Source organism: Prionailurus viverrinus, chromosome F2 (genome assembly GCF_022837055.1).
Source record: "Prionailurus viverrinus isolate Anna chromosome F2, UM_Priviv_1.0, whole genome shotgun sequence".
NCBI classification, from domain to species: Eukaryota; Metazoa; Chordata; class Mammalia; order Carnivora; family Felidae; genus Prionailurus; species Prionailurus viverrinus.
In genome coordinates, this window is record NC_062578.1 from 70,263,812 (window position 1) to 70,286,164 (window position 22,353).

The following is a 22,353-nucleotide window of genomic DNA, read 5'->3' on the forward strand; positions in this document are numbered from 1 at the left end:
ATTGTGAACACAGCATTCCGAAGCATACTGCTAAGGAACGGAGAGCAAAGATAAATAAGATTCACCTCATCCCCCATGATGTTCAGTCCACTTCCTTCCCTACAACTGGTTTCTCCATTTACCCAACAAGATGTTGGGAACAGCTATCTCAGACTTTCTACCATGACCTTTTACAATCCTATAATGCTCGAATGCCAGGGTTCAAAGGGTAATTGTGATTACCATCTTCTTGATGATTCTTCTGGGATAAAGCTGTTTGCTAGGAATCCCAAATTGATGTCAGCTCCAAACAATGGCAAGTATACAATTCACAAAGCCCTCTCTCATACATTTGCCTACTGTATCCTCACTACAAGCCTGCAGGCTAGTGTTCTCAGACTCCTTTACAAAGAAATAATTGGGTCTTAAAAGGACTAAATTATAAAAAAAATTAATTAATTAAAAAATAAAAATAAAAGGACTAAATTATTTGCCCGGGTCATTGAGAAAGAAATTAGCTGGGCCAGGGCATAAAACCAGATTTTCTATTCATTCATTCATTCATTCATTCATTCATTGTTTTTATTTTAATTCCAGTTAAAAAATACGGAAGCTTCACAAATTTGTGTGACATCCTCGCACAGGGGCCACGCAAATATCATTCCAATTTGTAGTGTATGTGCTGACAAAGCCAGCACCAGATTTTCTATTCCTAAACAGAATTTTCTTCATCCCCTTTACTCTGCAAGAGCTTTTCTGACCAGGTGATCGAGTAATATTGGCTCAGGGAAGCTGAATTTAGCCGGAGGCCAATAGGACCCTTCCAAAAACCTGCGGTCCCCCCTCAAGCACTTGAAAGCCCAGAGTGGGTTAAGTCTTCCCTGGCTCAGTCCCAACAGACATTAAATTCACCTGTGCTTGCTCTGAAATAAATCAGTGTCCTTTTCTGCTGCTGCCGTTGTCTGGAAATAATGCAAATGCAATGGGCCTGCACTGACATTATGCTTCCCTGGAAGGATACACATAATAAATTGTCCCTTAATGCTGTTAAAGAGACATTTTCCTCTTATTCAGGAGCTCTGGAGGTTGGTTTGGGCTCCTCACCCAGCGAAGAGGAAAACATGGTGCCTTGTCACTGGGCCCAGTCATTCCTGTGACCCCTCGGTGCGCCTCGGATTCTTGCATTGCCAAGTTCAAGGATGCATTTTCTAGCCCCCATGTCAAGTCACGGGATGATCTGGTAACCTAGACTGGTTTCCTGGTTTGTGACTTGACTGTATTTATTTTTATTTTATTGTAAGCAGTTAGATGTTTACTTATTTGGATGCTTCGAAGCCAAGGGAGACCGGAGCTCCCGGTCCACACCATTCATCCTTTGGAAGATCGCCAAAGCTGTTTCCGCAGAGGACAGAAGGCATTGGTCTCCCCTGCAGGAAGCCACTGCCGCTCCTTAATTGTTTGCTAGAGGAAGAATCAAGGGTAAAATTTAAAGTAAATGGCTGGCCGGGTTGCGCTAATTCATCAAAGCATGTTTCAAGTCAGTAGTCAAAGCATGCATCAGCCCCGGGCACCACCACCTTCTATGCAAGTAGAAAACCCAGCAGACCTCCAAGCAGATGAAATCATTAGGAGGCATTCAGCAGTGCTTGAAAAGCAGAGAGGAGGCAGGGATTTCTGTGCACGTTCCACTTTGCCACATGGGGAAACACCAGTTGTCTGTGACCTAGTTATCTGGGAGAGATACCCACAAAACTGTTCACTGCATGGGAACCCCATCCTCCAGTGAGCCCTGTGTGCTCAGAAAACAATTAGAGCTTCCTAGTTGGACTCTATTCCACTTGCTTAGAGATTTTTTTTAGTTGCAGTAAACACAAACCCACTTAAAGTAGCTTAAGAAAAGGATAATTTTCCAGGGAGAGACCATGGACAGGAAATAAAACCCAGGGTCATTAGAGATTGGAAGTAGGCACTGGAAAGTTTCCAGAAAACCCATCAGCATCTCACCTCTCTCTCAATACACAGTCCGTTGTCTGTGTAATGCTTCGTTCTCCTGCTTCTCTGTGAAATCTCCTTGCTCTTAAGCATGGAGTCATCGATTCATTCAGTAAATATTGAATTCTACCACGTGGCTGGCCCTGTTCAGGATGCTGGGGATCCAGCAGTGAACACAATACTCAAAAACCCATGCCCCTGTGGAATGTGCCCTGCAGTAGAGAGCTAGACACTAAGAGGACAAGTACGGTGTGTTAGCATTAAGTGCTTAGAAGAAACGATCAGGACAGGAAATGAAATGTTGAGACAGCACTTAAAATCTTGAATAGGACAGTCATGTAAGACTCCACAGGGAAGGTCATTTTTATTTATTTTTTATTTTTTAATTTTTTTTTTAGCGTTTATTTATTTTTGAGACAGAGAGAGACAGGGCATGAACGGGGGAGGGTCAGAGAGAGAGGGAGACACAGAATCTGAAACAGGCTCCAGGCTCTGAGCCATCAGCACAGAGCCCGACGCGGGGCTTGAACTCACGAACCGCGAGATCATGACCTGTGCCGAAGTCGGACGCTTAACTGACTGAGCCACCCAGGCGCCCCGGGAAGGTCATTTTTAAATAAGGACCTGAAGGAAGTGAGAGAAGTAGCCGCACAAATGACAGGCCGAGCACACTGGGCAGAGGGTACAGCAGGTACTGAAGGACCTGAGGTGATTCAAAGAGTGGCAGGAGCCCAGTGGGGTGGGGAGCAATGAGTAGAGGACTAGTGAGAGACGAAGCCTACATCTGGGGGTGGGGGGTGGGGGGAATCACAGAGTGAGGATGCTGCCTTTTTCTCTGAGTGAGGTGGGAAGGTCCAGAAAGGCTACCTCCACCTGAGTAACCACATGGCCCGCCCAATCCGGGAGTGGTCTCTTACTGCTAACCTATTACTGAATCAAAATCCCTTTGTCTCCAAAAGAGAGAATCCAAGAGACATTGACCATGCCCACTCTGCTTCTGCAGTCATCCTGAGTTCTAGGGGCTTGCCCAAGTATCAGTCCAGCCAACTAGGCTAAAGCCCCACCTGACAACCAGTGACAGCCACTGTCTGTATATGCAGATGCCATCTCCATTTTTGCCTATTTCACTCAAGAATGCAGAGCAGTGGGCCAGCTAGTCAAATTTCGGGGATATGGAGACCCAGCTATATCTCTTGGGCAATTTCTCTCTCTCTCTCTGTCTCTCTCTTCTCTCTCTCTCTCTCTCTCTCTCTCTCTCTCTCTTCAAAATACTTGAGGAACAGTGGAGGGTACAGGAAGAGAGTGTCTGGGAGAAAGTACCCATACCCCACCCCACATTGGGTCTCACAGAATCTTTGCCGACTAAATGAATTGACAAGTGTTAATAAGAGTATCAGGACCTTAGGAAATGGAGATCCTTTTCGAAAACTCCGATTCTCAGGAAGATTTTCACATCAGATCTTCAACAAAGACAAAATTAGAACACGTACAGCCTCAGCAATCTCTTTACCCAGAGTCCTCAGATATGGCAGAAGGATCCACAAGAATTGTCATGAACATTTGCGAGGGGGTGCCAGTCATGTTACTATTAATAAATACCATACTAGAGTTGGACATGTTTTTGAATAAATTAGAGTGAATTCAATATGAACCCCAAAATATCATCATTCTCACTGCTAGCATCCAATGCGCCTTCTGAGTGCAAGAGAAAGGGTGAAGCTATGGCTGGACTATCTGAGCTGCACATAACCCTACGCATGTCCCACACACGTACATCTTCCCTTTTGTGACTCTTGCTGGAAAATAAAAACACAGCCACTTCCGTGGGGAATAAGATTGGTGCAATAAGGTACTTCTCTGCAGGGCAACTGCCACTTCTTTCTCAAATGACTGCCACAAGGACCGGCATGTTCCAGAACTTTCTTCTCTTCAATTCTCAGAGCACTGAACTCGTGGAATGGCCAAACAAACGATGATCTTTTTCTAAGAACAACCCTAAAATGGTTTCCTGTGTCATTCTTGTAATTACATGCAAGAAAGTTACCATCTGTAGTTCAGCCGTGGCTCTTCACATGGAAGAGGAAATGACTAAATATATATTTACATAGCTCTCATGAATATGCATTTTGTAAATGCACAAATATGTACAATTACTTGATAGACTGTTTTGGTTCCTATCTTTCGAATATTTAATACAACCATAAATGTTTAATTCATATTTACTGAGTTGATTGAACAGTGTTAAATTGATGCCAAGTCTTGCTAGAAACGAGATTGAGTGTCTCTAGCATATTCGTGCAGCAGGATCTGGCCAGCAGAAGCCACACTGACTGGTTAAGTGATGGTTTTCTTGTAAAGAATATCGAACAAAGCTGCTCATGAAAATTCACTTGGCTGTAGCCGACGGGAATGGGACTGCATTTACGTCCCACATCAGCCTGCAGAGCCCTTCGTCATTTGGCCTCCCTGCCACCCCTTCGCAGCTCTTTCCACTCTGTCCCCTGTCACTCAGCCACCTCTCATTCCACCTTAAGTCCCTGCACCAGCCGCATCCCGTGCCCACAATGCTCTCCACACAGACACCGAGACTTTGCTTACGCACCACTCGCTCATGGTTTATCACGACCAGCCTTTTTGAAACTGCAGGGCCCAACACTGTCGAGGGCTCCTTCTGCTTTTATATTTTATAAATACAAAATATTTTTCCATGGCACTCGCCTCTCACATCAAACATCATTTACTCATTTATAATGTTTATGATTCATGGTCTGTCTCTGTCTGCCCTTACTAGAAGGTAAACATCATATGAACAGAACTCCGTTTGTTCACTGAAGGAGCCCCAGACGCCCAGAACAGAGCTGGCCCCACAGTGGAGGGAGGGAGGAATGGGAACCAAGAGTCCTAGGTTCCAATCCAGCATGGGAATGAGGCAAGACCAGGGCAGAACAGCAGCAGAGGACTCTCCTGGGTACAAGTCAAGTTTCTGCCAAGTTGGACCACACGTCGTTTAGAAGATCACCTCTAGGGGCGCCTGGGTGGCTCAGTCGGTTAAGCGGCCGACTTCGGCTCAGGTCATGATCTAGCGGTCCGTGAGTTCGAGCCCCACGTCGGGCTCTGTGCTGACAGCTCAGAGCCTGGAGCCCGTTTCAGATTCTGTGTCTCCCTCTCTCTGACCCTCCCCTGTTCATGCTCTGTCTCTCCCTGTCTCAAAAGTAAATAAAAAACGTTAAAAAAAAAAAAGATCACCTCTAGAGGTAGCACCCACGAGGAAAGGTTTTGCCATCGTACTGTGTAGATGCAAATGGGGGTGTCCGCATGCCATAGAGTAGATGAAAACATACCCATCTATCAGGGCAAGAGAGGAAGTAAAAATGGAGTAGGCTTCTCAGGAAGCAGGGGATTGTTTTGTAGAGTGATTCCTACCCAGAAATTGTTCAGCTGCCACCAAATGCCAGGAGAGGCTATGCAATGTGACCCATCACCGCAGTGTGGACACAAAGCACTCTAAGATGTAGCTTCTGCAGCAGAGTCGTTTTGCAAAGAAAGTATGAGGGAAGGCCACACCTCCCTGGGGTGCGGTGTTGCACCCACGTCCCAAATAGGGGACGGTACCCTTGCAACTACAGAAACAGAGTGGATGAAGATCCTGGATCCCACAGTGCGTATGTTGAGCAGTTCGTGACAAATTGAACTGTTGATGACACAGAATTCATCGAGCATATCAGCCCAAACCACACTCAAGGGATCGTCAAGATGTGAAATAGATATGTAAAAGAGGGATATGCTATTGAATGGGACAAGAAGACAGCGTGAGAATAACAGAGAAACAGAGGACAAAGGATAAAGATAAAAAGGAGGGGCTCATCCTGGAACCAGGATAGAGACACCTCCCTAATTCTCCTGTCTACAGATGTCACCAAGATTCTGGTGAAGGAAATTGCTGGTAATTACCAGAACCACACACTCTAGTTATAAATGGAGAGTATTTATAGCTTGTCATACACGTGCGGGAATGTTTAAGGGGATGTTTAGTGAACTGTAAATAGCGTGGGTTCAGTTCTGCCCAACTAATCCTATATGCCATAATTATAAAGACTCAAGTAAATACAAACCCTTCAATTATCAAGAAGAGATATCCGAACCAAATAGAACTAACAGACAGTAGCAGTCAAACTCCTGATGCCCACCAAAGTGTGGAGACAGAAGTACTTTCAGACCCTCTTAGGGCTTTATAAGCTGGTTACACGAAACTTAATTTCTGGCAACTAATTTTGCAATTATTTTTCAAAGGCTATAAAAACGTTCCTAATATTCATCCCCCTACTCCTCTCTATCCACACTTACAACAACTTCTGGGAATACGGTCCACGGTCCATAGAAATAAGACAAAGAAACCAAGTTATTTGCCCACAGGTGTTTGTGACTGCACAGTTTGGGATAGTAAAAAATGAAAAACAACATTCCGTTATTATGTATATGGTTAAGTATCTTATGATGTTTCCCTTTTGTTTAAAAAGAATTTTAATATTTATTTATTTTTGAGAGAGAGAGAGACAGCATGAGCAGGGGAGGAGCAGCGAGAGAGGGAGACACAGAATCGGAAGCAACCTCCACACGTGGGGCTGGAACTCACAAATAGTGAGATCGTGACCTGAGCCGAAGTTGGACGCTCAACCAAATGAGCCACCCAGGTGCCCCTTCCTTTTTGTTTTTATTACACTGAGGTTATGGAGGTAGTTTTATGAGTTTTGAAAAATGTATGCAGTTGTGTAATCACCACCACTATCCAGATACAGAACACCTGCATCACCTCCAAATCTCCCTCAAGCAGCCAATTCCACCCCCCAGGAAATCCACTGACAAGATTCTTTCCCTGGGGTTTTGCTTCTTCCAGATCATTACCTGAATGGAATCACAGAGTATGTAAACTTTTGCATGCCTTCTCTCACTCGGCATAACCCATGAGAGATCCGTCCAAGCTGTTGCTGGATGGAATTCTTAATACAGACGCATCCATATTTGTTTATTCATTCACTACCCACTTTGCTTTTTGGAACTTTCTATTTTGAAATAATTACAGGTTCACAATCTATAATTATTAACTCACTAAATTAGAGATTTGAGAGAGAGCGCAAAGAGGTGTCATGCACCCTTCACTCGGATTTCACAAATGGTTACACCTTACATTTTGTAACGATGTCAAACAATAGCAACAGCAGGAAATCGACAGGAGTGCCCGAAGTTCTACACCCTATTATCACACGCCTAGAATCCCCAGAAGCACCACTGCCATCATGATACAGAACAATTCACTCACCACGGAGATCTCCCTTATACTTCCCTTTCCTGCTCACACACCCCCACTTTCACCCCTTTTCACCCTCTGCCATTGATAAAGTCGTTTTAAGTACTTTCTGCTTTGACGTCCTCCAATAACCACATCAGACAGTGCTATCATTTTGGCTTCAACCATTAAACACAATTTAGAGCCTTCGGGAGGGGAAAGGAAGCCTGTCATATTTATACATGTTTTTACCTTTTCCATTTATTTTCTGTTTGGGGAATTCCTTTCGAAAACTTGCTCTGCTGGTGGCAAATTCTCTCAGTCGTCCTACACCTTAGAATACCTTTATTTCCCCTCTGTGCTACAAAAATATGGTCTCTGGGTATAGAACCCTGGGTTAAAGGTTCCTGTCCTTCAGCACTTAGAAACAGGACAGCACTTCCTCCCGGCCATGGAGGTGGTTTGTGATGAGAAATATGGTGTCATTCATTTTGTCTCTCCCCACCCCTCCACACCCCCCTGCCGGAAGTAACCATCATGCCTCTCTCCGTGATTTCAAGATTGTGCGTGTTGCTTAGTTTTCAGAAGTTTTATTATGACGTATCTTGGCACAGGTGTCTTTGGGTTTATCCTGTTCAAGGTTCACTCGGCATCTTGAAACTGTAGGTTTATCTTTGGTCAAATCTGGGAAAGGTAGCCATCATTTCTCCAAATACTTTCTCAGTTCCACCTTCTTTCTCCTGTCCTTCTGAGATGCCAATGTCATGAATGCTGGATATTGTGTTTTATTTCATTTCATTTTTAAAGTTTATTTGGGCGGGCAGAGGGGCAGAGAGAGAGGGAAAGAGAGGATTCCACGCAGGTTCCATGGTGTCAGAGTGGAGCCCAAGGCAGGGTGGTGGGGGGAAGGAGGTTCGAACCCAGGAACTGTGAGATCATGACCTAAGCTGAAATTAGGAACTGGACGCTTAACCGAATGAGCCACACAGGCACCCCGAGATCTTTTATTTTATTCCCACACATCCCTGAGGCTTGCCTTTTTTTTTTGTTCCCCCTTTAAATTCCAGTTTCTTGCTGTTGTTCAGACTAGATCATTTCTATCGCTCTATCTTAAAGTTTTACCACTTGTGTTGCCTATTCCTCCATTTTACTGTTGAGTTTTTGGGGGTTTTTTGTTTTGTTTTGGTTTTTGTTTGGTTGGGTGTGGTTTTTTTAATATAATTTATTGTCAAACTGGTTTCCATACAACACCCAGTGCTCATCCCAACAGGTGCCCTCCTCCCTGTGTTTGGTTGGCTTTTTCAAAAAAATATTCTAACATTTCCATTTGGCTGTTCTTCATATCTTTGCCGAGCCTTTCTATTTTTTTATTCTATTTTTCAATCATGTTCATAATGGCTCACTGAAGCACTTTTATAATGGCTGCTTTAAAATTCTTGCCAGACAATTCTAACATCTTAGTCATCTAGGTGTTGGTATCTCATAACTGTCTTTTCTCATTCAAGAATTTCCTGGTTCTTTGAAGTGATTTTTTTTTTTATTGAATCCCGGATATTTGGGGTTATAAGACTCTGAGTCTTATTGAAATCTTCTCTTTCAGCAGACTTCCTCTGATACCAGCCAGAGGGAGAAGGGAGACACCACCTTATTCTGCTGGATGGAAGTGGAAATCCAGGTGTCCCCCTTGTCCTCTGCTGACTCTCAGGAAAATGGAGGGAGCCCTCCTTCCTCCTGGATGGGGGTGGGGATTCAGGCTCCCCTCAGACTTCTGCTGGTACCACTCTGGCAAGCAGTGGGCAGTATGGGGGGGTGCGCATTAGTGCCCAGTCAGGATAGAAGTCCCAGGTCCCTATTTAGCCTTCTCTGTCACCACCCCAGCTAGGTGAGGGTGGAAGCCAAGACCCCCCATAAAGCCGCAGTTAATAAGATGGTATGAGGCTGGTCTTTTCTCGTGGTATTTGGTAACCCGTGTCTAAAAGTTTTCTTTCTTGCTAAGCCGCCCTTTTTTGGAGAAATCAGTCTTTCCTTGGGGCCTTTTTGTCTGAATGCATCAACATTGCTAGGATGCCAATTTCTCTAGCACCCAGTGTGGGACATACAAGGCAAAAAGAAAGTCCAGAGAACTCGTTGCCATGTCATTCCCTGCATCCTGATGTCCCCTGGCCGGTCTGCCTACTTTCCTCCACCTCTTAGAGTCCTCTTACATTGGTTTGATGTGTAAGTCCAGAGTTTCAAGATATACTTATCCAGAGATATAGGGAAAAGTGCCTATCCATTTCGTTTCAAAAGCTTTTTTTTTTTAATGTTTATTTATTTTTGGGAGACAGAGAGAGGGCGTGAGCAGGGAAGAGGCAGAGAGAGAGGGAGACAGAATCTGAAACAGGCTCCAGGCTCTGAGCTGTCAGCACAGATCCCAACTCAGGGCTCGAACTCACAAACCATGAGATAATGACCTGAGCCAAAGTCAGACGCTTAACTGACTGAGCCACCCAGGTGCCCCTCAAAAGACTGTTTTATAAGACTATGTTGGAGCACAAGAAAATAAAGATAAAGCATTAAGTGAAAAGAAGATTATCAAATTTTCTGCCTAATGTGGTTACTTACCACTTCTTTTTTAAATCACAAGTGTGTAAGAAAAAAGACTGGAGGGACATATACCCAATGTTAATGGGTACTGAGTTTGTAAAACAGAAAAAAGGGGCGGAGCTTTTCTCCTCTACTTTCCAATCTTCTGTACGATAGCAACATCACATTAAACGTTCACATTAACAGAATAACAAAAGCAATTTGTCACTCAGAGAAGTAAAGCAAAGATTCTGAAGAATGGAAACTTCAAAGAGCCCTATTCCAAGGTGGCTATGTTACGTTCATAAAACTGCACTGTAATGTAAACCTTACCATTTATGAAGTCTATGAAGAATAGGCAGGGTTGTTGCTTTATGTTGAACAAATCCAGCTGGTATTTGAACGAGGAAAGTAATACGGTCAGTGGAAAGCAGTTTTATGGAATCGGTGGAGAAAGAAGTGGTGTTTTATATTGAAGCACGTATTCTCTGGCACAAGCCCACAATAAATTGAAATCGACACCAACAGTTGGCTCAAAAATAATCAACTACAAATATGCTCAACACAGAAGCATTCTCGTGGACAGAACCACAAGTCGCGCTCCACATTGTTCCTAACAGCTCTTTAGAAGTCACCAGATGCAGTCCTAGCGAAAATAACCCAGTGAGGTACAAGTTAATTACATAGTTACCAGCAAAATCACACACATTTTTTTGCAGTAATAATGTGGTAAATAAATACATGCTCACTCCATGGGAAATGGTGGCAATTATCAGGAGCACATGTTCACACCATCATATTGCTTACTGATAATCGTGCAATTAACCAATGGCAGCATGCGAACATGGATATTTATGCTTCTCTGAGCTTTGCGTGCTATGTGGCATGCATGTGAAAAGCACAGATGGGGAGTTTCAAGGGTGAACCCCAAGAGTGTGAGCATTTTTAGTGGTCACGTCTTAGTCTCCAAACCTCCCCAAAAAGGGAGCTTCTGGTTTATTTCAGTCACAACTATTTTTAACCAATTGCTGCACATGCAATTAATGCTCAATAAACTCTTCATTAAGTGAATTAATAAAAGGTAATAAAAAATGTGTGTGATGTGAGTAATCCAAAAGGAACAAATAAACAAGAATAACTTACGTTTGTGTTGGGGTTTCAGAAAGAAGCTTCGGGTATGAAATCAGAAGTTCCTAAACCAAACACCAGGTCTCCAATGACTAATTAAGGAATTTCAAACAAATTACTTCCAGCCTTTGAATTTCAGTTTTCTCAACTATAAAAGGGAAGTTAAGGGGTTTGTTATGTGGCTCAAATGAGCTAATGTACGTGCAAACATTTGTAAACCAAACAAAAATATACGCATAGGAAATAGTTTTGCTAAGGTGCTACCATTTCAACAGCAACAAACCCAGACCTACCTTCGCAGAAGCATGTGTTATCTGAGAATTTCTCACTGGTAGCAAAAGAGAGAGGGGAAGAGAGTCAGTACAATTACTGGTCAGGAGGGTGAGGGGGTAGCATAAAAGCCTTCCATAATGGCTAATCTGCAGAGTGAGTAATCCATACAAAAAATTTTGGACATATTGGGTCTAATCCAGAACTAAGCCTATGGCAGGAAGTTCCTAAAATTATAAAAGCAGTGGGAGTTGTATAACTTCCGTACCTCTATGACATACACATCAGCTCAAACAATCTATTTTTCTCATTTCAGTGGACTCACTTGGGAGAAACAATATACTTTCTAAATAATAAGGATAGAGGAATTTTTTTAAAACATGGCAATTCATTGCTTACCAACCAATGATTCCCCTATCTCTCTAAATTTCTGCTTCACGCCATCAAGAACAACATGCCGATCCTTAGGCTAATTGCAGTCAGAGAAAAAGCATCATATCTGAAAGAGCTTTTGTACGTCAGAAAGAATTCAACAAAGTTTTTCTCACTTATTGCAATTTGCCAACCCAGTAGAACCTTTTATTCAATATGAATGGGTCCCAAGGTTGGCTGGTTGATTGAAAAATCTGTTTATATGGATTCACATCTTTTACATGCTTTATTTTAGTTGAAAATATATAAATGTTCATTTAGTCACCAATCTTTTAATGTAACGACAAGGGTTTTCTGTTTTTTGGTTTTTTTATGGGTCCAGTGATTGGAGATCAAAGCATGTGTCTTGTGTAAACACACCCATTATGCATTGTCCACAAGTCCTAATCTTTCCTGGGGTGGAGTGACAACGTCAAACACTCGGGAAGAAATCTGAGTACAGATCTCTTATCGATTCCTATGAATGTTTTCCCAATGATTTATATTTGTCTCAATCACACCTAACTCAATAGCAATTTTAGGAAAAAGTTGTCTTCATCAAGTCTTTCCAGAGCATTTAGCTTCAATTTCATGGACATCTCAATTCTCGTTTTTGTACTCATATATCATCAGTTTATATAACAATTAAATGAGATAATTGCAAGAAATAGTTCAGCTGACATAAACATATTTATGCATAAACATAACTCAAGTGCAAAGTAAGTCCTGGGTCTCCACTTCGCCTTCTCCTATGTGTACAGAACAGAATGAGAAGAGAGCATTTCTCAAACTACAGTAAACTAAGCTGAAATTTTTAAGTTCTTTCAGTTTCCACTCTCCTGTACAAAAATGCGTGCTCTGTATTTATTGCCATCGTCAGGGATGGAGTCTCTCTCTTCCTTTCCCCTACAAGGTAAGTAACCTTATCTTGTTCCTCTGATAGCTATGGAATGCACTTTTGAGTTGTTGTCAGAAGATACATTTTCCTACTAGTGTCTATTTTCAAAGTAAATTTTCATTTTAGACTAGTTTCAGGTTTACAGAAAAATCTCAAAGGTGGCACGGAGCTCCCATATACCCCACACCAGGTCTCCCCTATCATTAACGATTGCTGGCTTTTTTTACGTAACTTTGAAGTGTTTTATTCAGAACCAAAGACTCTCCCACGTTACAGAAGCCATCAAAATGTGCAACATTTCTTTTGTAATGTTATCACGCTTTTTTGTATTCCTCACCATGGATCCATGACGACAGCTACCAAAGGTTACGTACACCTTTATTGTTTTGACTGCACAGCACCCTTTCCTTCTACTAGGATACAAGCACCTGGTTTCCGGTGTGAAGAACCACCCCACTCCCCTCACAATTTCTGTTATTCCACCATTCTAGAGGTGGACCAGTGACCAGGCCTGGCTAATCAGAGCACCCCTCACTGTGGCCACAAAAATCGAGGCACTGTTAGGGTAGGTTATAACCACCTTGTGGGAACAGCCTAACTGAGAAGATGATCTAAGAGAAAAGCAAAGAGAGAGAGAGAGAGAGCAAAAGAGTATTCTAATGACATACGTGCCCAATCATTGGGGCTAACTAAGTTTTTAACTGTTATTCTGAGGTAATAACTCATGGAATTTTCTTTCACCCTCAAAATAGTAAATGATACAGTCAACCTAATGGGAGCCCTGGATTTATCAATGCATGAAGCCAGCCGCCTCCATTGTTACGTGAACCGAAAAATAGTTTTAGGAAGAAGAGAAAGGTTGGCTTCAGATAATTTGAGAAGCAGAGGGTTACTTGCCGTGTTCCTCATCACACATCAGTCACAAAGTCTGGTTGACCATTTACAGTCAATCCATGCATAACCTGCAGAGACCACGCTTGAACATTTCCCTACGGGAGGCACATGCAAAGACCTAGAAGCAAGAAAGGGAACAACGTATTTCAAGAACTACAGGGAGATCAACAAGGCCAAAGTAGAGAGAGAAGTAAGAGGGAAGGGAAGGGAAACAGGGGGCTGGCCGAGTTGCACAGCCTTTAATGGGGACTTGGACTCTATTCTAAGTCATTGAGAAACTGGCAAGGGTTTCGGTTCAGAAGGAGAGTTGCCATCACTTATCCATTTTGCAAAGGCCACTCAGCCTGCATAGGGAGGATGTAAAACAGGAAGCTGACCCAAGAAGCAATGAGGACTTGAGTTGGGGCCATGGTAGCGATAATGGGAAGAAATGTATGTATTGGAGGTATAGTTAGGTTGCTCCCACATGTCAAATGTGGAGTCCTGTTAATAGAAACCCTGCCTGAGCCTGGTCCGCTTTCTCTCCTCAGACCAAATCGCTAGGGTCTGAAATCCAGCCTTGCACAAATCGATATTTGTTCAATGGATGAATCCCAAAGATTTGGTAGTTCTGAATAATTGGTGAAAATGAGACTCCTCAAAATTCTCTGATAAAAATATTTTGTCTCAGTTCCCAGGTTTATGCACTCACAGAGGAAGTGTTCAGGCATGACATACTTCAGTATGGCCACCTCCGTTTTCTTGGGCAAAAGCAGAAGTCATACTTTTAAGATTTCAAATACTTTATTAAGGGTAATCAGTTCTGGACTGATCGGAAAACACTTCCGGTAATTAAACATCAGTGTTTTAGTGAAAAGACCAGTGAAAAAGCTTAAAGATCTCAATTGGAGTTTCTACCACCCCTGTTTCCCCACCTTACCTCTTATCTTATGAGGTGGAGAGAAGAAAACCGACATCAAAGTGATACCGTGAAACTCAAATAAATAAGCATTATGAAAACATTTTGTGATATGAAAATCCTAATACATTAGTAAGAAGGGGTTAGTTTATTCACATTGAGGATTTATAGGGTGTCACTCTTGCAAGCTAAACAAAACAAATGAACAAAGGAAAAAGAGACAAACAAAAAAAACCAGACAAATACAGAGAACAAACTGGTGGTTGCCAGACGGGAGGTGGGTGAGGGGATGGGGGAAATAATAAATGGGATTAAGAGTTCAGTTCTCATGAGGAGAACTGAGAAATGGACAGAATTGTTGAGTCATTATATTGTACACCTGAAACTAATGTAACACTGCATGTTAATGACACTTCAATAATAACTAAATAAATAATAAATACTCCGTCAGCCACTACTTTTTGATCTGTTTCCTAAGAGGCATTCCACTATTGGAATCTTCCAGATACCCTTAGCAGACACCTGTGGGTGCCTACACAGGAGGCCTTCCCTCTTCTTTTTAACAGGATCCTGATTTCCAAGTGGGACCACCACTCTTCCCCATTTTAAATCACGGGCTTTCACCAGTGACCAAGTGGGTTCATCTGTCAGTGACACATTTGCTAGAGATTCTGGAAAACAGACGTTCCCTTCGTCTTTCACGAAAACATTGTGTCGTCCCTACTGGATGCGAGCAAAGACAGCCATAGCCTCCAGCTGCAGGGGTATTAGAAGTATGAGTGGAACAGAGGAGAATTGCCTGAATATCGTGGAAGCAGAACCAAAAAGTGGAAAGAGAAATAAGACATTGGTCACGTCAATTTATCCTTAACTCAAGTCACACGTAAGTTCCAGGTCTGTCTGTTAATGGCCAAGTGACCTTGGCAAATGTCCATTAACTCCCCTGGGCTTTTGTTTCCTCGTTTGTATAACAGTGATAATTGTCCACTCCTCACGGTGTTGTGGTGAGGGTTGAATTAGATGACAATGGCCACATCTTAGAACAGACCTGGAGAACAGTAGGTGCCCAGCTGATGAGGGCTCTCTCCCATGGCTCAGCTCCTAAGAAGAGGGCTACACTGGGATGATACAGTAAAGACATGAACATGAGATTCTTGTTTGGGGTTTGAGAAGGGTCAATGCCCTTCACTCAGGCTACTTTGTGCAATACCTCACCTCTGCAAAGGGCCAGGGCAGGGCATGCTCCACTAAACTATTTCTTACCATCTTATTTTCATTTCTGTTTGTGTAATTCAATTTGCATTTCCACTGGCATATGAACTCACTTTCCAAGAACAACCCTGGACCAATATGCAATATGATGTGTTTGTATGCATGTGCGTGTGTGTGTGTGTGTGCACGAGTGTGTGTGATATAGAGTGTGCATTTGGGGAGAGAGCAGCCAGGAGCCTAAAAAAACAGCCAGTTAGAAACACAATTCCCTCAGTTACAGCCATCCCAAACCTCCTCATTTCCAATCTCTGTGACCATATACTAAGGTCCTGGTCTCGCTCGGTGGAGAATTGTCTAATTTTAATGTAATCCTGAGGAAGGAAAGAGACAGAGACAAAAAAAAAAAAAGATAAGGAGAGAAAGAGAGAGCGAGATCTTTATTATTAGAGGAGACGAGGTCTTTTCTTGCTGTGCAGATGTAACTGGGAAAACCAAGGCCCAGCTGGCTCCTTCTCAACAGCAGCAGCAGATAAGGAAGCAACATGTCTGACCTATTTGAACATCATCCAAAAGGAAATCCTCTCCCCACCTGCAGGAAACTCCAAGACTACACCTGGCAAGAGAACACAGGCAACAAAAGGCAGCGACATTGGCGGGCAGAAGCATAAAATCAGCAATTTGCAGCCAGCTCTGTCCCTACCGCATATTTCCCCTTTTCTAGCCCGAGGGTCCCCAGCTGTAAAATGGGCTGTCAGAAATAACTCCCCAGAATGAGGACTAATGTCAACCTCCTGTCGGCTGCTTCCAGCCCAACCCTTCAAGCATATGTCCCAGACAGGAAAATAGGGGGTGTAAAAGTAGGAGTACAATAAACACCCCAGTACTCCTTCTAAAACTCCTTTTGTTTCATAAGATCTCCCCCCCCCAACCCCCCACAGCAAAATCCTTTTCATCTCCCAACTGAATGGTGCCTCTTTTGTGATGACTTCACAACATTCATTACCCAGGCCCACCCAGGCATCCTCTCCTCCGGGTCCCCTAGCACTCTGAAAGTCCACAAGCCCCTGAAAGATTCTGATGCATGGCTGCTTTCAATGCCTGTGCCTCCTGCCAGGTTGTGAGTCTTCTGATGAATGCTGCGGGGTCTTTCCCAAGCCACCAAAGAATCAAAGTCAAATAAGGTGAAGAGCCTACAGTCTAGGGGTGGATATGGAAGGGAAAGTATAATTACAAAAGAGATCAAAACAGACATAAAGGACAGAAGTAGCAAAGAGATAGAGGGATAGGTTCTGTTGGGAAGGGGTGGGAGGCACAGGGAGGCCTTCCAAAGAAGGGGTACCTCAAGGATTAGGACCTGCTGCAGCATCTGAATCAACTGCTCCCCCAGAAGGCCTGTTGGCTGAGGGAATGGTATCAATGCCTCTGAATATTCAAGATCCCAGGGACATCTCAGAAAGTTACCCACGGCCTCATTCAGTTGTTCTAGCAATAAAAATCAACTTGGAACTCTGCAAATCTATCCTGGCATTTAGCATTTTAGATTCTAATGGAAGGTACCAGCCATGTGGCTGAGATCAGATCTAATTCAGTGTTCAGCCCGAGATTCATCAATTATTAAAGAATGATTTTGCTCTGCTCTCTGTGAAAGCCGGAAGTGGCATCATCTACTCAAAGACCCGTGTTCAGCTCGGCCCAGAATTAATTCATTTAATGATTCAACAAGAATGTGCTGACCACCGACTGGATACTGAGCACCATTCTAAACACAGGGAAAACCACAGAGAGTAAGAAAGTACAGTCTCTAATCGGATCTAGTGGGGTTGAAAAGCCTGCCTTTACCTGTCTGCATGTTTCAGAAATCCCTTCTATGGTTAAATACTCCTGGTTCGTCAATCACAGTATTGATTGAAAGTCCCTGTATGTAGTTCCCTGCACACACAATGCAGAGCATTTTTTTTTTGTCCTTTTTGCTCTCTCTACATTAATGCCATACCATCTTCCCCTGCCATTGCCTCTTTCTTCCTTGAGATTCCTCTGTGTTTCCTCAAGATTCTAATAGCAACTCCATGAAGGCAAAGAAACTTGTCTGATTTGTTTGCTGCTGTGTCCCCAGCACCCAGCCTCATGCCAGACATACTGTGAGGATTCAATAAGTATTTGTTGATTGAATACATGGTGTGATGGATGATAAGATAAAGGCATCTCCTCTTCCAAGAAGCCTTCTCTGATTCCAAAGCTGGGGTTAAACACTTCTTCCGGCTGCTCCCACAGCCTCTCTGCCGGGTCCAGAAGGACACATTCTCTATTTGTCTCTGTATTCACCATGAGCTCCACTAGAAGAAAGGCCAAGAGTGTTTCATCCATAATGCCCTGGCTCTAGTCGAGGGACAAGCCCAAGGATGTACTCAGATGTACAGTAAATAATGGAAACCCTCAACTCCTAGGTAACTCATTGCAGACTGGCCCTTGATCAGTTCCCAAGGACTCACTCTACCACCCGAAAACTTCCCAGGTACTGAAGAGCTTCTTAAAGCAGCCGCAGGGTGGAGGTGGAAAGTATGTTGGATCGACTGTCAGAAGCCAAGAACCCAGTCACAGCTGTGTGAATGGGGGAAGGACTGAATTATAAACGTGTTATTATTTATTGCCATTAAAACTAAAAATTACATTCTGACTCCATATGCAGAAGAATCCTGTGCATTCTCCAGAATTCAACTGGCACGGACCCAATGATAGGAAGTGCAGGATAACAAGGACCACAGTAGCAATAGGGCATAAATGCTGTTCTGTTTATCCCAAGGAGGCATTTCAGAGGCTCTTTCTTCCCTTGGTTTCCTGGCAGGGATGGCAGAGGCCAATTCAAGGAGGCACCACTTGCTGCCTGGGATAGCACTATGGTAAGAATCCTCATCAGCTGAGAGTGCTACGCCCAGGAAGCTCTGATGTGATGGCAGTTTTGGTCTGGGGTGAAAGGGGGACAAAAGGCAGGTTTGGCCATGGACCACCTTAACTTTCTCCCAGTAATGCTGCCCCCACCAATGTCCCTCAGTAACCACAGAGGTGTGCAGTCCCAGCAGCTATTAACCTGTGGACACATCCTCAAGTTATTCATGTAACATATTCGTGTAAGTGCATTGTGGGACTCTCAGGATGGCCACGGGGTCAGCTCACCCAAAGCAGGGCATCATTGGTCTATCCCTCTTGCTGCTACTCAGAGTGATACTGACTTCATTGAGAACACATACAGCTGCAGTAACCTTTCTAGAAGTAACTCCTTACTGTGCTGGAGCCAGTGATTCCTGGAGAGAACATCTGGTAAACCGCAGGATCTTTCTCTCCTTTGCAACATCACCCAGAATTGCATGCCTTTTGTAGCAGAATGTTATTTCTACTAGGAAATCTCCCCAACATGATAGTATGCCAGAAAAAGACCTGGCTTCACTCAGAGCTAATTGCTTAATTTCTCTGTTATCTCACTTCCCTCGTAGGTTAAAGAGGAATAAAAATACGCACCTCCTTCCAAAGTTGTAAAGGAGAAGGGGCAGCTCCCTTGGAACACATGATATCTCAGTGGTGTCAGTCACTAAGTGGAGATTGTTAAACTTGCCCACGATAAGAATAATAAGGACTACCTAGTGAGAGAATGTAGTTTTGAGGGTTTAACCATGCGCTAGGAAGTATGTTAAATACTTACACTTATTATTACACTTAATTTTCACAACAAAGCTATGAGGGCGGTTTGGTTATCATTTCTGTTGGGGAGACAGGGACACAGACTTGGAAAGACTGAGTGCTATGCCCAAATCCCCATGGCTAATTATGCGGAAGAATTACATAGGCCGTTCGCATCCAAGTGGCCTGGTTTCCAAGCCCAGATTTAGTTAGTCTAGGTTGGAGTGAGGAGGAGATTGGTGGATGCATGAATCAGAGAATAGTCCAGATTTTAAAAAGCTTGAGGAGTGTCTCCTCCCAACTGCCTTGACTTTGCAGATGGGGAAGGCTTATGAAATTGGAAGCTCCTTAAGGCGTAAGCTGTTGTCAGCCAACACCTTGGCAAGAATGAGTTTACCCAAGCTGTTTGCAGTTCCAACAGCTAAGATCATAGGCTAGTAGCACACTTTGCATATAATTACTCAAGTAATATTTATTTAAAGAAAGAATGGTACCTTGACTGAGACCAAGAAGGTCTAGATCTATATCCAGACTTCACCATTAAGTGTGATGATCCCTTCTCTGGGGCCATTTCTTTGTCTATAAATGGAGCGTGGTGTCTTTTTTTTCCCTCAGCCATAAGACACCAAAACAGGTGAGACAAACACACTGAGGTGTGTTCCGACAATGTATTTTTATATAGATCTTATCTTTCTGATGGCTGGGGAAAGAGAACCTTCATGAAAATTAAAAAAAAACAAAAACGAAGACATAATACATGAAAAAGTTCATCTTGTTGCCAAACTGAAGATTCCCTGGAGATAGAGACCAAATTTCGTATTAATCACCACCAGTGTATCCTCAATGCTGAGGATTGCAATGGGCTGGCCGAGTCTATAGGTTTGGAGAATAAAGGAGTGTCACCAAGAATGTTTAATATGATGGAAAGAGATTTTTCAAGATAAAGGTAGGTGGGAAAATACAGTACAAAAAAAATTTGCACATACGGCGTAAACTCAACTCCATTAAAAAAAAAAGTGCATAGGAAAACTTTTTTTCATCTAGAAGGAAACATGCAAAACACAAAGTGGTTTGCCTCTAGATAATAGGAAAATGGGAAATCATTTTTCTGCCCCATTGAATTGTCTCTGAGTTCTCCAGATTTTCTGCAATGATCAGTTGCCAACTGATCATTGCAGAAAATAAATAAAAAATAAAACTGCACCCAGAGCCCAGCTTCATAACACAGGTCCTAACATAATGAGGAGGCAACTCTGAGTCTCAGCCGTGAACTGCCCCACTTTATATTAGAGTCAATGCTTAGCCCTGGGACCTCCCCAGCCATGTTATGAACACGTGCTTGCTTTCTGCAACCCCAAAAGCTATGCAACACTCTTGCTGAAAGCCCCCTGTACCTCTTCGGTGCAGGCCAGGAGGGAAGACACTGTCAGGGTATCTCAAGACAGACAAGACCCAGATGCATCCCAACACAAACTCACAGCCATGACTATGTATCAAGGGAAGCCAGAATCCAAAGGACGGACCTAGAAGCACTTCGCGCAGTCACGTCGTATCTCCTTCACCAGCCTCCTCAATTTTTTGCCACCCATACATGAGCATGTTTCTGAAATCCCCAACACATCTCCAATGGGGCCAAGAAGGATAAGGAGATGGGACCCAGTGTGGATAAGTAAGAAGGGAGAAGGAGAGCTATAGCTGTACCTCAAGTGGGTATCTCACAACACCTGAAATTTCTGACTTGCAGAAATTTTACACAGTGATGGACTGGTGCCGGACCTAGCAGTGCATGGGGCGATGCTCATCTTTGAAGTGATGATCTGGGCCCTGCCGCTTCCATGAGCCCGCTCTGGTTTACGGCTCTGTCTCCGGTTGCCTATTAACATGAGTTAGTGCCAGTATTTTACAGTCTGAACCTCTGCAACAACAAAAAAACAGCCATTCCTAGGGCTAGGCGGCCATCCACAGGAACGGCAACATACAGAAAAGGAACATGACTTCTCTGTGTGTTCCCTTTCACCACCTTGCCCTGATAGAAAGCTACAAGTCTTGTCATGACAGTGCTTCATTTCAGTGAGTGCTGGACCCTGAGCCTTTAAGGCAAAGCCCTGCCTCTCTCCTTTTCCATCTCCACCACTCAGGTGATAGGTGCTAGACTCCTAGTCTCTCTCCTGCACTGCCTGCTTCCACCCTTGCCCACCCTTGGCCACCTCCTCCGCCTGTGGTCAGAGTGAGCTATCCGAAAAGAGAATGAGATAATCATATTACTCCTCTGCTTCAAACATCCGATGGCTTCCCATCAGGCGGAGAACAAACTCAAAACTCTCTGTCTGCACTGGCTTACCTAAGACTACATGACTTGACATTCCTCCCTGACATCTGGATTCACTTGCCTCCTGTGCTGTGGTTCAACCATGTACTCAGTTTCTTCCTACCCCAGGACCTTGGCACTGATGACTCTTTCTGCCAAAAAAAGTTTCCCTACCCTACCACCTACCCCTCAATCTCTTCTTACTTGGCTCCAACTAGGCTTTCAGCACTTTGCCACAAATAGGTATCCCCCAACCATGCAGTCTCTCCCTATCACATCACCCAGCTCAATTGTCTGTATGCTTACTGCCAGCTCTTAAATGTAGTGTCTTGCATTGCCTATCTTCCTCCGTAAGAAAGCAAAACTCATAAAAGGCCAAAGACCTTGACATCTTAATTTAAAGCTGTGTCTCCAGAACCTAGGATACATCCTGGCAATGTCAATTTCTTTAATGAATTCCTGAGTGAATGAATGAGTGGACCAAATTCAAGCATAAATGCAACCCCAAATCACAGAGCGGCTGTTCTTTAATCTGTTACCATTTGCAAATGTCCCTTTCACCTCAGATCATCAAAGGTGAAGAAAAACTTGAAGAGAAAAAGTGAATCTGAATCCTAGTTTTACCACTGACTCTACGTTCCTGGACAAGTTCTCCTAAATTCCCTGGTCCTCCGTTTTCTCTCCTAAAATAGGGGAAGCAGAGAAATAGAGACACCTACCTCATAAGATGTGGTGCCGATTGGATGAGTAGACATGTGCCAAGAAGTCCTACATGGGTGGCCCATGTTACCACCATCATAATTCTATTCTAGCCACTTTGGCCGCATTGTGTACTAGAGGAA

The 22,353-nt window shown here is 43.5% G+C and overlaps 1 pseudogene; it reads right to left on the reverse strand.

The window, feature by feature from the left end:
* Positions 1-578: 578 nt before the first annotated feature.
* On the reverse strand, positions 579-677 carry LOC125156781 (uncharacterized; annotated as a pseudogene).
* Between the last annotated feature and the right edge of the window lie 21,676 nt (positions 678-22,353).